This window comes from Polypterus senegalus, chromosome 3 (genome assembly GCF_016835505.1).
Source record: "Polypterus senegalus isolate Bchr_013 chromosome 3, ASM1683550v1, whole genome shotgun sequence".
Taxonomy (NCBI): Eukaryota; Metazoa; Chordata; class Cladistia; order Polypteriformes; family Polypteridae; genus Polypterus; species Polypterus senegalus.
The window spans coordinates 37,005,408-37,019,762 of record NC_053156.1 but is presented as its reverse complement, the minus strand read 5'-3'; the positions used below and the strand labels follow the sequence as shown (position 1 = coordinate 37,019,762).

General features: G+C 38.5%; 1 protein-coding gene across 3 annotated transcripts in view; it reads left to right on the top strand.

The window, feature by feature from the left end:
* The window catches only part of LOC120525023 (phospholipid scramblase 2-like), a 114,794-nt gene that overhangs the window by 43,482 nt on the left and 56,957 nt on the right, over positions 1–14,355 (top strand). For 2 of the 3 annotated variants that reach the window (XM_039746955.1, XM_039746953.1), the window contains exon 2: positions 9,773–9,868. The exons of the other annotated variant lie outside the window; for it this stretch is intronic. The gene's annotated coding sequence lies outside the window, so the exon portion shown is untranslated. The remainder of the gene's footprint in view (positions 1–9,772; positions 9,869–14,355) is intronic. 3 annotated transcript variants of the gene reach the window in all.

The following is a 14,355-nucleotide window of genomic DNA, read 5'->3' as shown; positions in this document are numbered from 1 at the left end:
TACAATCCCCCCCCAACATCCTGTGTCAGTATTTTTGTGTAGTAATATATATAGCAGGTGATGAAGAGTGAAGGATTAGCATTCACTGAGATGTAGTGACTATAATGAGCTCATAGGTATCATTTAACTTAATTTCGATCACAAAATGTTGTACAAGTGAATTAATTTTTGTTGTGTTGGCTCAAAGCGTGATGCTGATGTGATAAGTGCCTTTAGTCTCCTACATTCTGCACCATTTAGTGTCTAAGAATCTGGTTTATTGTGATGTATGGTTAAATTGCATCCTTTAAACAAATTGGTAAAGAAGTATGTCAGCTGGCCGTGTTGTGTAGACCTTACCAGTTGAAGGACTGCAGTGTCTGCTGCAGTATGTCGAAAGGCTGCCCTGTGCATACTCTGCTAACTGAAGATGCATGGTCACCTCCAGTTTGCTGGGAAGATGATCTGCTTCGTTTGCTCCAGTATGTCAAATAAGCAGCTTAGATAAGCAGAACTAATTGAAGAGCCACATTGTCTGCTCCAGTATATCAGCTGATCAGGCTACTCTGGTTTACTAATTGAAGAGCTGTCTTCTCTCTGCCTGTCAAGCGACAAGACTGTGGAAACATTACTCAGTTAAGGGCTGTATTGCTGTTGGGTGAGTGTGCTACACGAATTTACTCCACAAGTTGAAGAAATGCATTGTCTGTTGTAGTATGGCAGCTTGCAAGGGTGCTCAGTTTTATTTTGTTTTTTTTTATATAAGTGAAGAGGTGCCATGTGTCTGCCTTTGGGGTGACAGACTTCCAGTGTATCAGATGAATATTTACTCCTCTACCTGAAGAACTGTATTGTTTACCCCATTATGCCAGTTGATTTAACTTGCTTATAGTTCCTCTTACAAATTATTGTCAGATTAGTGGCGATTTGTTGAATATTGATAAGCACAGCGAGTAAGAATTTTATTGTCCTCCGTACATGTAACAATAATGATCCTATAAACCTATATTATATAAAAAACAAAAAAAACAAAAAAAAAAACAGAGCAGGGCTAGCTCATGTGGTGATGAGATGATGACCGGCACTCAGGGCAGCATTTTAATATGAGTAATTTGTTTTTGGTCATTAGGAAATATTCCAAACAAATATGAAAGTTAAAGCCAATGTCTTATCACGCAACTTCTAGTTTAAGGGTATATCAGACTTGCCAACTACAGCTGCCAATCTTGTTGATGGTCCATTTCAATTTACTCAACCAACAATTACTGGGCATGTCAAACTTAGCAACTGTATGCTGACTTTTCAACACAGTTGAGCTTTGCTCCGTTTTCTGAGAGTCAATAGCGTGGTGCCTGATGGAGCAAGTATTATACGAAGGGTTACCAGGTATGGTTAGTTCAGCTGCAATCTCTGTCCTTATTTTCTTACTTTCGTGATATGGAAAATGAAAGATGTTAGACAGACAAGCTTCTGTTTTGTTTGAGAGCTTCAAAACTCAGGTTTCTTATTCCTGTTGCTGCATCATTTGCATTGTACTTAAGGGTGAGCATTCATTGGTTGTAAGCTCTCATGCACACAGAGCCTGTCATTATTACTAAAGATAGAATCAAATATGTTTTGTTAAGTCAGGGCAAGTCACAGATTAGTTGGAGTGAGTTGCTTGGTTTTTCACATTACCTGACTATGTTCTCAGGAGCAAGCCAGAAATTTCTGATGTGTTAAGGTGCCAGATACATGTATGATATCCTGAAATTTGCAACACTTTTTGAAACCCAATTAATGTGCTGCCTGAACAACAGTGGTTGTACAGATACTTCCCTGGTATGAGTTCATTCACAGTGTTTTAGCCTTTCATCTTTCTTTTTCTGGTTCAACAAATGCAAGCACTTTCTGCTTGCACAGTACTGCATTCCAATTTTTTGCCTTGTCTTTTTGCTGCATTATAATATATGTATTATACTTGAGTGCCCCTTGGTTGTCAAGTTTTGCACACATAGGAGTTGGTTGTACAGCATAAGACATTGATTCCCAATCTGGGTGTCCCGACCCTCACCAGGGGTCGCCAAAGCCTCACAGTGGGTTGTGAGGACCTCTCCATTTTAAGGGATGCAAAATTTATTTAAATATTTGTTTATTTAACGTGTCTAGGCATGTAGTTTTTGTTTATGTAACATGAACAACTAAATTTTGTAGAAGTTTGTATTTCTTTATTAAAAAAATAAACATCACGATATCGGCAATGACAAGGATGCGCTTTGCATAATACTATTAGTATTCACAGAGCGGAGCTAGCATGCAAGCTAATCAAACCACAGAATTACGAGGTAAAACAGTTAAAGGGCTTTTTGAAAAATGGCCAAGCGTCAGGAAGAAGAGAGTATTGATTATCAGAACAGTTATTTGGAGTTTGGTTTCATTGAGTCAATGGACAAAGTCAAAATTGAGTGTGCCATTTGCGGTGAGAAACTGGCTAATAAGTATGAAACCCTGCAAACTGAAGTGACACCAGACTACCAAACACCTGGATACGGTGGGTAAACCCAGGGAGTTTTTTCTCCGAAAAAAAGAAACTAACAGACCACAGAAAATGAGGGAAAGTTTTGTCAGGGCTGGAAGTGACCAAAAGCAAGCAACTATTGCATTGTTTGAGTGCTCTCTCCTTATTGCAGAAGCCAAAAAGCCACATAACATAGCAGAGACACTTATTAAACCGTCTTGCTTTAAAATGGCAGAAATAATGTGTGGACCTCAGGTCACTAGAAAATTCAAGACTGTACCACTGCCTAACAACACTGTGAAAGACATAATTGATAGACTGGATGGAAACTTTGGGAACACACTGATAGAAAATTTCAAAATGGGCCCCGTTTTCCATCCAGCTCGTGAAACTACCACTGTGGGAGAGGAGGCAATACTGATTGTATATGTACAGTACATCGACAAAACCGAACTGAAACAAGACATTGTCTGTCAACCACCACACGAGGTGAAGATATTTTCTTTGTTGTTGATACATACATCACAAAACACAGTCTTCCCTATGATAATTTAGTTGCATGCTGCACCGATGGAGCTGCCTCTGTGATGGGAAAGAATAAAGGCTTCAGCAGCCATTTAAAAGAGAAAGCGGCCCACTGCCTGGTGTTTCACTGCTTCACATGATACACAGAACGGCTCTGGCCAGCAAACACCTCTGTGAGGAACTAAATGAAACCTTAAAGATTTTTGTAAAAATTGTGATCTTTATTAAAACTTGTCCAGTCAACAAAAAAAATCTTTGCACAGCTGTGTGAAGACAAGACCCATCAGACATTCCTCCTCCATACTGAGGTGCGCTGGTTGTACCAGGGCAAAGTGTTGGAGCGTTTCATTGAACTTCAAAATCCGATAAGAGACTTCCTGACCGTCCATAACCAGAAACTACTGGAGGAAATGACAGTCGAGTTTCTAATTAAGACATCATACCTGGCGGAGGTATTCGGTCTCTATAATGAAACAAACGCATGCAGGGCGCAGAGACCAGTATAATGGTGTGCATGGAAGCAATGGATGCATTTTTGCGTAAAGTGGAGTACAGAAAGAACAAACTGACGAAGAGGGATCTACAGCCCTTCCCCTCTTTCAATAAACAAGCAGGAAGGAAATTATCCGATGCTTTGATCTGCCAGTTTACTCACCACATGGAGCAGCTTCAGGAGGAGATGAAATCCCGGTTTTCAGACATATATGAACACGTCACAAAAGTCGCATGGGTGCTGGACCCATTTCTCGCGAAAGAGGAGGATGTCGAATATCTTCAGGCTGAGGACAAGCTCATGGGTATTAAGTCAGATTCTCTCTTGAAGAAATTCTATGATGAATATGGAAACATGCAGTTTTGGCTTGTGAAAGGACCTGACATTGCTCCAAGACTTGTGCTTTACGCAACCACCAGATTCATCCTGCCATTCACAACGACATACCTATCAGAGACTGCTATCAGTGCTTTTGTCAATATCAAATCAAAGGCACGCAACAAGCTTGACGTGCACAATGACTTTCATTTGGCTGTCACCAAAATCTCACTTGACATCCCATTACTGGGCCAAGATTTACAAGCCCAAAGCTCACATTTAAATGCCATCCTGTTTGTAGCCTTGAAAGGGAACAAGTTCATGTGTCACAAGCCCATTTAAACATAGGAAAGACTGGCTGATATACTGCAGTATTCACAGGAGTTAATCCAATCAGAAAAGTAATACACACTGTTAAGCATGTTATTGCACATTGTGCTCACTGTTTGGCTTCAGTTTACACGTAGCCTATTATTTTTGTTTTGTATGGTTACTGTTATGCATTGAATATAAAAGATCAAAACAATTTAAAAGTGCTAGGGCTAATTTATTTTTTCTTAGTGTTTGTCCGGGATGGGAGAAGGTGGGGGTCGTCAAAATATTCACAGGTAAAATATGGGTCCCTTGGGGAAAAAGGTTGGAAACTACTGGCGTAAGACACAATAAAACATGACAATGTGTTGAACAATTTAACTGAGTCACTGAGGATATCTCACTACATGACTGGCAGTCACCATAGAGTTCTTTAATTATACACAATTTGATAAGATCATGTGACTGAAGGCTACAACAAAAATAGCTGAAAATACTGTAGCTCATCACTAAAGCTGGTGTGACTTGAAAAGATATGTTGTCTGTTTCAGTGTTTTGAGTGACTCAGCTGTGTGCCTGTAACAGTGTGTCAAATGGCAGGTCTGCATGTGTAATCTAGTGTGTTGGGTTGTTGAGCTGTGCCAACTTTTCTAGTTGAAGACCTGATCTGCATTGCCTGCTCCAGTGGGTTTGGTCTCTGAGCTGCATAATCTTTTGTAATGTGTTGGATCTTTGAGCTGCACAATCTTTACTAACCGAAGAGAACACCAGTGTACAGTCTGTGAAGTCTTAGTTGTACTTACTATGTGAAAATCTGTTGCTTTTTCTCTTTGTCAGGTGGCTGAGCTGTGCAGACTTGACTAAGTGAAGAGTTGAAGAGCTTGTCTTTTGTGTTCTATTATCTAGGAAGAGCAGGCTGTGCTGACTGTAGTAACTGAAGAGCTTCGTTGACTGCATGTTTGTGACTGTTGGATGTGTTCCACACATTTTATTGACTAATTGAAGAGCAACCGTGTCTCTTTGTATATGTCAGCTGACCAGGCTATGCAGATTTAGTAAGCGATGAGCTGAGTTGTGTGTTCAAGTACTTGGGTTTTTTACTGTATTATGTCAGAATGCAGAGCTGCATTGTGTGTTCCAGGGTATTCAATGACTGAGGTGTCAAAACGTTACTACTTCAAGGGCCGTATAAACTGCTCCAGTTTGACATTTGGCTGAGCTGCACAGACTTTACTCAACAAGCTAAAGAGCTACCTTGTCTGTCATTGTGTCAGATGCCTTTCCTGATGTTACCCTCCCCATTTATCCGGACTTGGGACCTGCACAAAGAAACACGCTGGTTTGTGCATCCCCTGTGGCTGGGTTTGATGGCTAGACTGTGCTGGTTGTACTAAATAAAGATCTGCATTTGATTACATGCTCTCCCATGTGTTAGATGGCTGAGCTGCACACACTTTACTATTTTTAGAGTGGTCCTGTCTGCTGCAATATACCTGATGGCTGAGCTGGGCAGTCTTTATTCAGCTAGTTGATAATCTGTCTTCCTTGGACACCTACGTACAGTATGTGTCAGATGGATGACCTAGGCAGACTTTACTAATTGAAGAGTTGCTTGCATGTTCCAGTGTGTCGGATGGCCAGGCTGTACTAATTGAAGAGCTTCAACCAATTAAACTAAGTGGGTGATTAAGCTGCATAGACTGTACTATTTAAGAAGCAGTCTTGTCTGCTCCAGCATCTGTTGGCTGAGCTGGGCTGGGCACAGTTACTAAAAAATGTGCTTGTATTTTACAATATGTCAGCTATGATATACAAGCGTTACTAATTGAAGAGTTGCATTGTCTGCTTCAGCATAGACTCAGGGCATCAAATTTTTAGTCAGTACACTACATTTCAGATGTGTGGCGATTTTAGACTCCGAATAACCGTTTTATTCCCTTTTATGAAATCAGAAAGAACCATAATAAAATCTAATAATATGAGTTACGACTTAATGTGGATAAAGTGCACAAAGCAGCTATTAGTCTTCTCCAGGTCACATTAATGTTGCTGCTGTGTCATTGCTAAACTGTATGCAACCAAAAAATACATTTATTGCAACAATTATTATGGACCAAGATTTGTCAGTTGCGTTAATTTACCCACTCATGGACTTGTCTGTAAATTTTAAAAAAGTTAGATCAGTAGTTTGACCGAGTTTAAGAACCACTGTGTTAGAGTACCAGAATGCAATTTCTCCTGAGCAAATTATAGAATCCTTATTAGTGAAGAGTGAACCCAGCAGAGTTCACTTTGCCATGGCAAAATCAGGGAAATTTTTCCAGAAGTTTGCAGAAATATACCAAATTCTTTGAATTCAATGAGTAATGATGAACTGAACTAGTTTTGACTGGATTATAATGGTGCAGTCCATGAGTGCTAGGAAAGCATCTACTAAGTATGCTATGCCAATTATTATGCCCAAAAATATGATCTCAAGTATGTGGCAACAGTGCTATCAACTGTACCATCGTGCCTCAAACACCAAAAGGTAAAGACAAAATCAAAAAATAGCAATAAATTAAAAAATAAATAATAATCAAATCACTGTGATCACAGAGTTCCAATCTTGGGGCACACATTGAAAACAGAGTGTAATTTCAGAACACATACCTATGGATTCAGTCATTTAGCACCCCGATATCATGAAACATCCATCGCATTACACTATGGTTAAGATCAGGGTTTGGGGGGGGTTTATCTGATTCAAGGGATGTTTCATGACTGATGTTGTGGGCATTACCTGACCTACGTTATAGCAGGCTGCATTTAGACATAGCTGCACATTGAATGTGCTGGAAGTGCTGTCAGGGATCAGTGTTGTGTATCCACCGCACATGTTGTGTTATGTGGCAGTACTCTTTAATATTCTCATTATGGTCAGCTTTTCAGTGTTTGTCAAACTTTATAGTCCCACGTCCCTGTTTTGCCTTTTAAAATTAATTGATGATCCAGTAGCAGTGAATTCAAATTGAAATGAGCGTGATCAGTAGAACGGTGGGGTTTGATTGTGCTTGTTTCACCAAGGGGGATAATCAGAAGAGTTATGGATTCTGCAATGGTTATACAATTGATTGGAAAAGCGGGAGGAGATATTCCTCTTTGTGAAACAAGCTCAGTGCTGTGTGATGGGTTTCCCTAATTCTAACTGTTGATCCCTTAGTAGACCTAGCAAAAAAACAAAAGTGGATTGAAACTCTGTGATTGAGAAACACTGAACTATACTATAACATAAACATGCAGGATTTAAATCCCACTGGAGTGTGATCAGGGTATAATGGCATAGATCTTTTAATAGGTCTGTTAAAGTTCTGCACATTGCTGATAAAGCTTTTCATGCTGGCCTTGCAAAGATTCATGGGGCACTAGCAAAAAATGTTTGTCTAAGCTTGCTTAAGGTGAATTTCCAGGAAAATATTGGGCTAACAGGGTCACCAGCAAATATAGCATATTTGCTGTGAAAACCACTTTGGTGAATTGTAATCCTCTTCATCTAGTCTGAGAACTTGGCAAGAACTTGAAAAATTCATAGTTCAGCTGCAGGAGTGTATTTATAATCGTAAAAGATTGGGGGAATAGACTTCACTTGTTTAAGGGCATACAGTTTGCTCTGTATTTCAGTTATTTTAATAAATGGGGTGGAGTGGTGGCTCTGAGGCTAGGGATCTGTGCCGGCAATCTAGTATTTATGGAATCCAAACCGGTCACCTTCAGAAGTGACTCAAATCCGTTTGGCCCTTGAGCAAGGCCCTTAACCTGCAATTGGTTTGTCCTGGGTATGACAATAATCTGTATCCCTACAAGCAGGTCCTCCGACTTGCACTCCAGCCACTGTTTAAAAGAAAAATAAATAAAAAAATAAACAAAAAAACTCTCACTGTTCCAGTGTAGTGGTGAGGTGTCACCCACTGTACTTGGATCCCAGTCTAGGTGGTTTGTCTTGTGGTGGGTGGGCATGCTCCCAACCTCTCTTTCTCTCCCTCTTAATAACTTCATTTGATTATTCTTAGTCTCTCAGAAATCTGTGTTTCAGATTTTTTTCTTCATTTGTGCCATTGCCTTTTTTATTTTCATAGCTGTGCAGAAAAAATGAAGCACATTAAAGGCAGGCAAGAGACAACACACTTGGCCCACGATATAATTCCTATTGCCACTCAGTCTTCAGGTTATGAAATTTTCATAAAAGAAATGTAGTTGTATGTTTAGCGTTACTTATTATGAGACATTCATAAACCTAAACACCACCAAATAAATTCAGGTCGGTGCATAAAAATACAAGATTTAGCATACATTTTTGTAAGCTTTTTTTAATTGAATTACAAATCTTAAATATTAGCTTAAATATTTGCATTGTAGTAACATAAGATGTGCTGCAGGTTGATTAGAACATGCAAATACTGCAGACTGTATATGTAACTGATGACTCTGTAAACCTATAACATAAAGTTATGGAGGTGCAAAGCCATTCAAATTTAACTTTATCTTGACATCAAGCATTGTTCCACCAATGGCTGTCCTTTTATTTCCTGCCTTACTTAACCATTTTGCTGTGGTTCCTGGCTGGGTTTATGAAGAACTTAGTGTTACTTGTATATTTAAGAAAATGAGAATGTCAGCACTCTTGGTGAAGCTCACACATCTCTGATCTTTTGACAGAGTTCCATTCACTCACTGGGTACAGACATAAATGTGTAATTTGACCAGAAAAGCAACCATTGGGAATTTCTCAGTTTTCTGTGTCCATCATGCTAGAAGCCTGCGTGTGACAGCAATGTGAATCTACTGCTGTATAATTCTACCTCTATTTCTGAGCTCTATTAATCAAAGATACACACAGTAGATACCTCAAACACTTGTTCTCACATCCACAGTTTGTAAGCCTGCTGCTTCTAGTTGTGTTTGAGTACTGTATATATTGAGGGCTGTTCCAATATGGAATGTTTGCGTTTTAGCTGTCCTTTTTGGTTTGAAAACAAGGCTGTGGGTGCAAGTGAAGCATCTGTGCAGCAATGTTGCTATTCACAGTACTTGACGGAGAATGTGAATCACTTAATTGTGTGCAAAACACTTGACCAACCCACTTTTATGTACAGCTATATATCTATGTTGTGTGCCAGGAACTTTTTACCTTCACGTCATTATACAGATGGTGAATAATGGTTCTGCCAAAGTTCAGTCAGTTTGTCATAGTATACCTTAGTTCTAGTTTTTCAATCAGATTTTGAAATCCCCTGCTTTAAACAAAGACATTTTCATTTGCCTTTGTGTTTTATTTGAGTCATGTGGTAATGTTATACAATGCCCAACACAAGGGCACATTTTGTATCGTGAAATTTGATGCAACAAAATAGGTTCTGATGCCTAGTTAAAGGTGTTCATTGTTTACAAATGTATTTAACCTAATTTTGCAGTTTTCTTTTTCATTTTTGTTATTATACTGCTTACATAGTCATTTGTTATAGCAAAAGGATATATGCTCATTGGAAGTGTTCATTTAAATGTCTTTGCATTATTTATAGTATAGTATTTTTTTGCACTTCTTATAATAAAAACCTCTGGTCTAAAGTTTTAAGCTGAGAAGTTTTTTTTTTGTGCTTTATCCCCTGCAGACTTTGCTGAATTAGTTGAAGAGCTGATTGCCATTGTATATCAGATAGCTGAGGTGCGCAGACTCTACAAACTGAAGAGCTATATTGTCTTCTACAGTAAGTTTGGAACCCTGTCCTATTTTTAGGTGTGAGAAGCACCTGTTGAGATAGTCCTTTCTGTTCTCATGAAATAGCTCAGCCCAGAGTGGAACAATTTTGTGAAAATGAGGCACACGTGTTCATCAGGGAAATTTTTCAAGACAGTTCACTTTTTGTTGAATTTTCAAACACATCACGCTGTACAAAGCTTTATCAATTTTAAAATCTCCCATTGGTTAGCATTGGTGAATTTGAAAACTTCTCTGTCTTAATTCAGTGGAATATTCTGGGAGACTTCAATCTTCAACCTGCAGTTAAAATTTGTTTGAAATAATTATTCACACATGAAGGTGCAGTTCTCCTTATATAAAGATAGTATGGCCTTACAAAGGAAACTGCAGTTTACATACAGGCAGAAAATCGGGGACCTTTTAGGTGCATTTATTTTATCGTAGAGTAGTACTGATTTGTGATTTTATGATGGTACAGTATTGTTTATTTTCCTTTTATAGTTATTTTGGTAATTTCAGTTTCTTTTTACAATAGGAGTTTAGTGGGTAAATAACTGGTATGATATTGTATTTATTGCACTAAATACCTGTTGGGTGATTTTTGGGATTTTAGTCTTTTTGTGTTTCCTTTCATTATCGAGAAGACAAACAGAAAAAAAAACATACAGTTAGTCAAAGGCCTTCCACGATTAATAACAGCACATCAGTTGATGCCATTTTCACACCACTTGAATTGGAATCTTCTGTGTATGTAACCTGTTGAGCCGCCACAAGCATATTAGTGCTTCATTTTTATCTACATGATGTTGTAAAGTGCTGCTGAAATTTAATACAGTCTACTAATGCATGTACTGTAATTGCATGCTGTTATCACTGTTATAAAGTATTTAGTAAACAATAATGTAACTGATACTTTGAGGTAATCAAACAAATGGAAAATGCACCAACACTTACATCTGTTAACTTAGTCCCTGAAAGCTCGTGAATGATATGCAAAGCGTTCATTTTCTAACTTATTTGATTAATGCGGTGGTCAACCTACATACTTGGTATCTGCATGTATTCTTGAGACAAGAAGTTTAAATAGTACCTGAAAGTGTCCAGAGATACTTATTTTTTTTTCTCTCTTGGCTTTTTCATTGTTCTTTTCTAAATGATCACAAAGTTCCTTCCTTGCTGATGCTGGCTCCACTGGGCTGTACATCATTTCTGAGATTCTGTGCGCACTTTTATCGATGTGGTTTATTTTGATTTGATGCTGGGACATTTTCAGTCACGGTATAATTTAACATTTTCATGGTTTGGGTAAATACCAGTGTAGTGCATTTGTATGTACTTTTCAAACTGAAAGTTTTTTTTAACAAACAGACTGCAGATTCATTTTGTACACTGAAGTGCCTCTTATCTGTTGAAAAGCTTGTTAATGCTGTGCTTCACAAATAGATTTGATTTCAGGTATTCAACTCTAACTGATAGAAGTACAGCTTCTTTTTCCCCTCAGTCATTTTTTCACTCTGCCAACATAGGCAAGCGAACAAGGCACAAGATGTGACTTCTTCCTCTTTTCTCCTCCCGTTTGCAACTAACCAGCCTGATTTGAAGTGCACATTACAGTACGATTGTAAATTTGGATTAAGTGAACTCAGTAAAGACATGGGTAAAGATTTCCTTTGCTGTATTCCTGCTCAGTAGTTAGCATTGCTCCCATGTGTTTTCAAAATCCTGTGTTTAAATCAAAGCATGTTCAGTATCATCCTACAGCTCAGAGAACTGCAAGCTCCTTTGATGGGCAATTCAGATTCTGTCATGTATGAGAGAATGTTCTTTGGGATGGGTCTATAAAGATGTTGATGTAAACAGCTTCATGAAATGTGTGAATGTAATCTGTTTTTGGTTGTATTCTATTTTCTTTGGTAAAGTGGAATATGTAAGGTACTATATGTTCCGTGTCTACAACAATCTATGAAACACATAGTTAAAACAAGTGTTTTTTCATGTTTTAGTAATAAATGACAAAATGTAGACATGAACTGTATTATGTGTGAAGGGTGATGGCCAAATATAAAATAAACACTTTCATAAAAGGTACAAGTACGATACGACCGCTTCTGTGGTACAGCTGTAAGAACTGCTGAGTTATAATCCAGAGGTCATGAGTTTGAAACCAGCTGCCCCGCAAATTTACTGTTTTCAGTAGTGAGCTGCTGTTATTGTTAAAATTATACAATAAAAATATACATTTGATTTGTGTCAGCCGGTGTAAATTTATAGTACTTGTAAAAGTTATCTTTTATTTAATTTTTTTTAAACTTTTATTCTCTCAGTCACGATCACGATACAACACCCTCCCCCGCCCCAGATCTGACACTGTTACTTTATATCTGAAACTGGGAATAACTGTAGATGTGAGTGGTGTTTTGAGACAATGGAACTGGGAATTCTCTGATCTGGAGGGCTAAAAGCTAACACACAGTCGCTGGTGAGTCTGCCTTCTTCGTATCTCACTGTCACTTGAATTTTTTTAATCATTTTAATTGAGTGCTCCTGCTCACACTGAATTAGTGTGCAAATTATGGTCCATGATGTCAAAGCCGCACTGACAAAAAAACAGAGACATAGGTATATTTGATATTTGGAATAACTAATTTTATGACCTGTATATTTATTTCAGCAAACACTGTGGCACTGATGCAACATTATTCATATTCATTTGCATAACTTCTTGCGGTTGTAATCACTGACCACATGTGTTTTTTTTTGTTTTTTTTTTCTCTCCCCCGATCTTGCCTAGTCTCCACATTTTGGTGCATGGTAGTGTTTCTTTTATACTCCAGGACATGCATAGGAAAGAATAGTACAGACAGGCCAGTTCTTCGCTATATACAATCATCAAATTCAAATGTTAATAGTTCCCACACATCCAAGGACTGTCCTTCCTATATTTGACATGTGTACCTGTTGCAATGTACACACTTCTCTCTGTGCTGTGGTTCCTATTACATTGAAGGGTAGCCTGACACTGACTGAGTTTGCTTTCCTGGGGGAAGTGGCAGTCTTGGAACAGAAGCTTGTTGATGTTGCATCCTCTTTCTTTTTCCATCACCTTTTCTTGTAAGAAGCGACAACGAAGTTCCTCTGCAAGGTGAGCAAAGAAAACTCTTCTTTTATCCGTGGACTCGTGCATGCCTTCTACAGTACATGAACAATTAGGAAACTGGAGATAATCTGTTAGGTTATATCATTCTTGGGCATTGGTTTGTAAAGCAATGCCTTCCACAAGATTTCGGCCCCACCAGCAGATCTTCAAGCTGCTTCTCATCGATAATAATTCATAATTCTTTACATTTATATAGTGCTTTTCTAACTACTCACAACACTTTTCATTGTGAGTGGGGAGACACCTTAACCACTACCAAAGTTTTTAGCATCCACCTGGATGATGAGATGACGGCTATGTTTGTGCCAGTACGCTCACCACACTTTAGCTATTAGGTGGTGAAGTGGTGAGAGAGTGAGACCATTAGAGACAGCAGACAATTGGGTGGGGGATTAGAATGACTAAGCCATGGAGGGCAGTTTAACCTGGACATCAAGATACACTCTGCTCTTGATAAAGGATGCCCAGAGATCTTTTATGACCACAGAGAGTCAGTACTTCGATTTTATGTCTCATTCGAAGCCTGGCATCTTTTTAACAGCACAGTGTCCCCGTGACTATGCTGAAGTATTGGAATCCACATTTAGACCACATGGTAAAAGCCCTATGCTGGCTTAACCAGTATCTCTTCCAGCAGCATCCCAAGCTTTTCCTAGGGCTGGCTGGGCATAAACATGCTTGGCTTCAGGTGGATGACCTTTTCTGAAATGCATGTGGTATGACTAACATTTGTGAGCCAACTAAAATGGTTTCCTTAATTTTGACATCAGTTATTCCTGGAACTGTCGGTCTCAAATATCGAAATCCTTCATCTCTGTTCTTCATTACTTTCACTGAGCTCTTCATCAGTCTTGAGTTTTTATATGAAAAGGAGGTAAAATTATTGATGGGTTGACAAGTGGTTTATGTGCCACACTGTTTGTCCTGGAGCCAAATCCTTACAGAGCAGCCAGTTGGTATTTAATATAATGGAACTCTTTCTAGCATGGCTGTCATTTTCGTAAATTAAACTGTACTTGGTATGTCTAAGATGCATTATTACTTGCAGTTTTATTACTTTTTAGATCTACCAGGTGTAGTTGTACTGTATTGTACTGTACAGTATGTTTATAATATGAGAAGAAATAACAAAAAAGGGATTATAATAAAAGGTTATATAATCTGAAAATGTAGAGGTGATTTTTGTGATCAACAGACCAAAATCCTTAAGATTCAGCAAAAACAATTCAGGAAGAAAACTCTTCTTTGACCAATGTTATTAGCCTTTGTAGTAGGCACAGGGGTCAGTTGAACTAGTATTTCTCCTAATTAGACTCAGAAATGGAAGATAAGCCGCT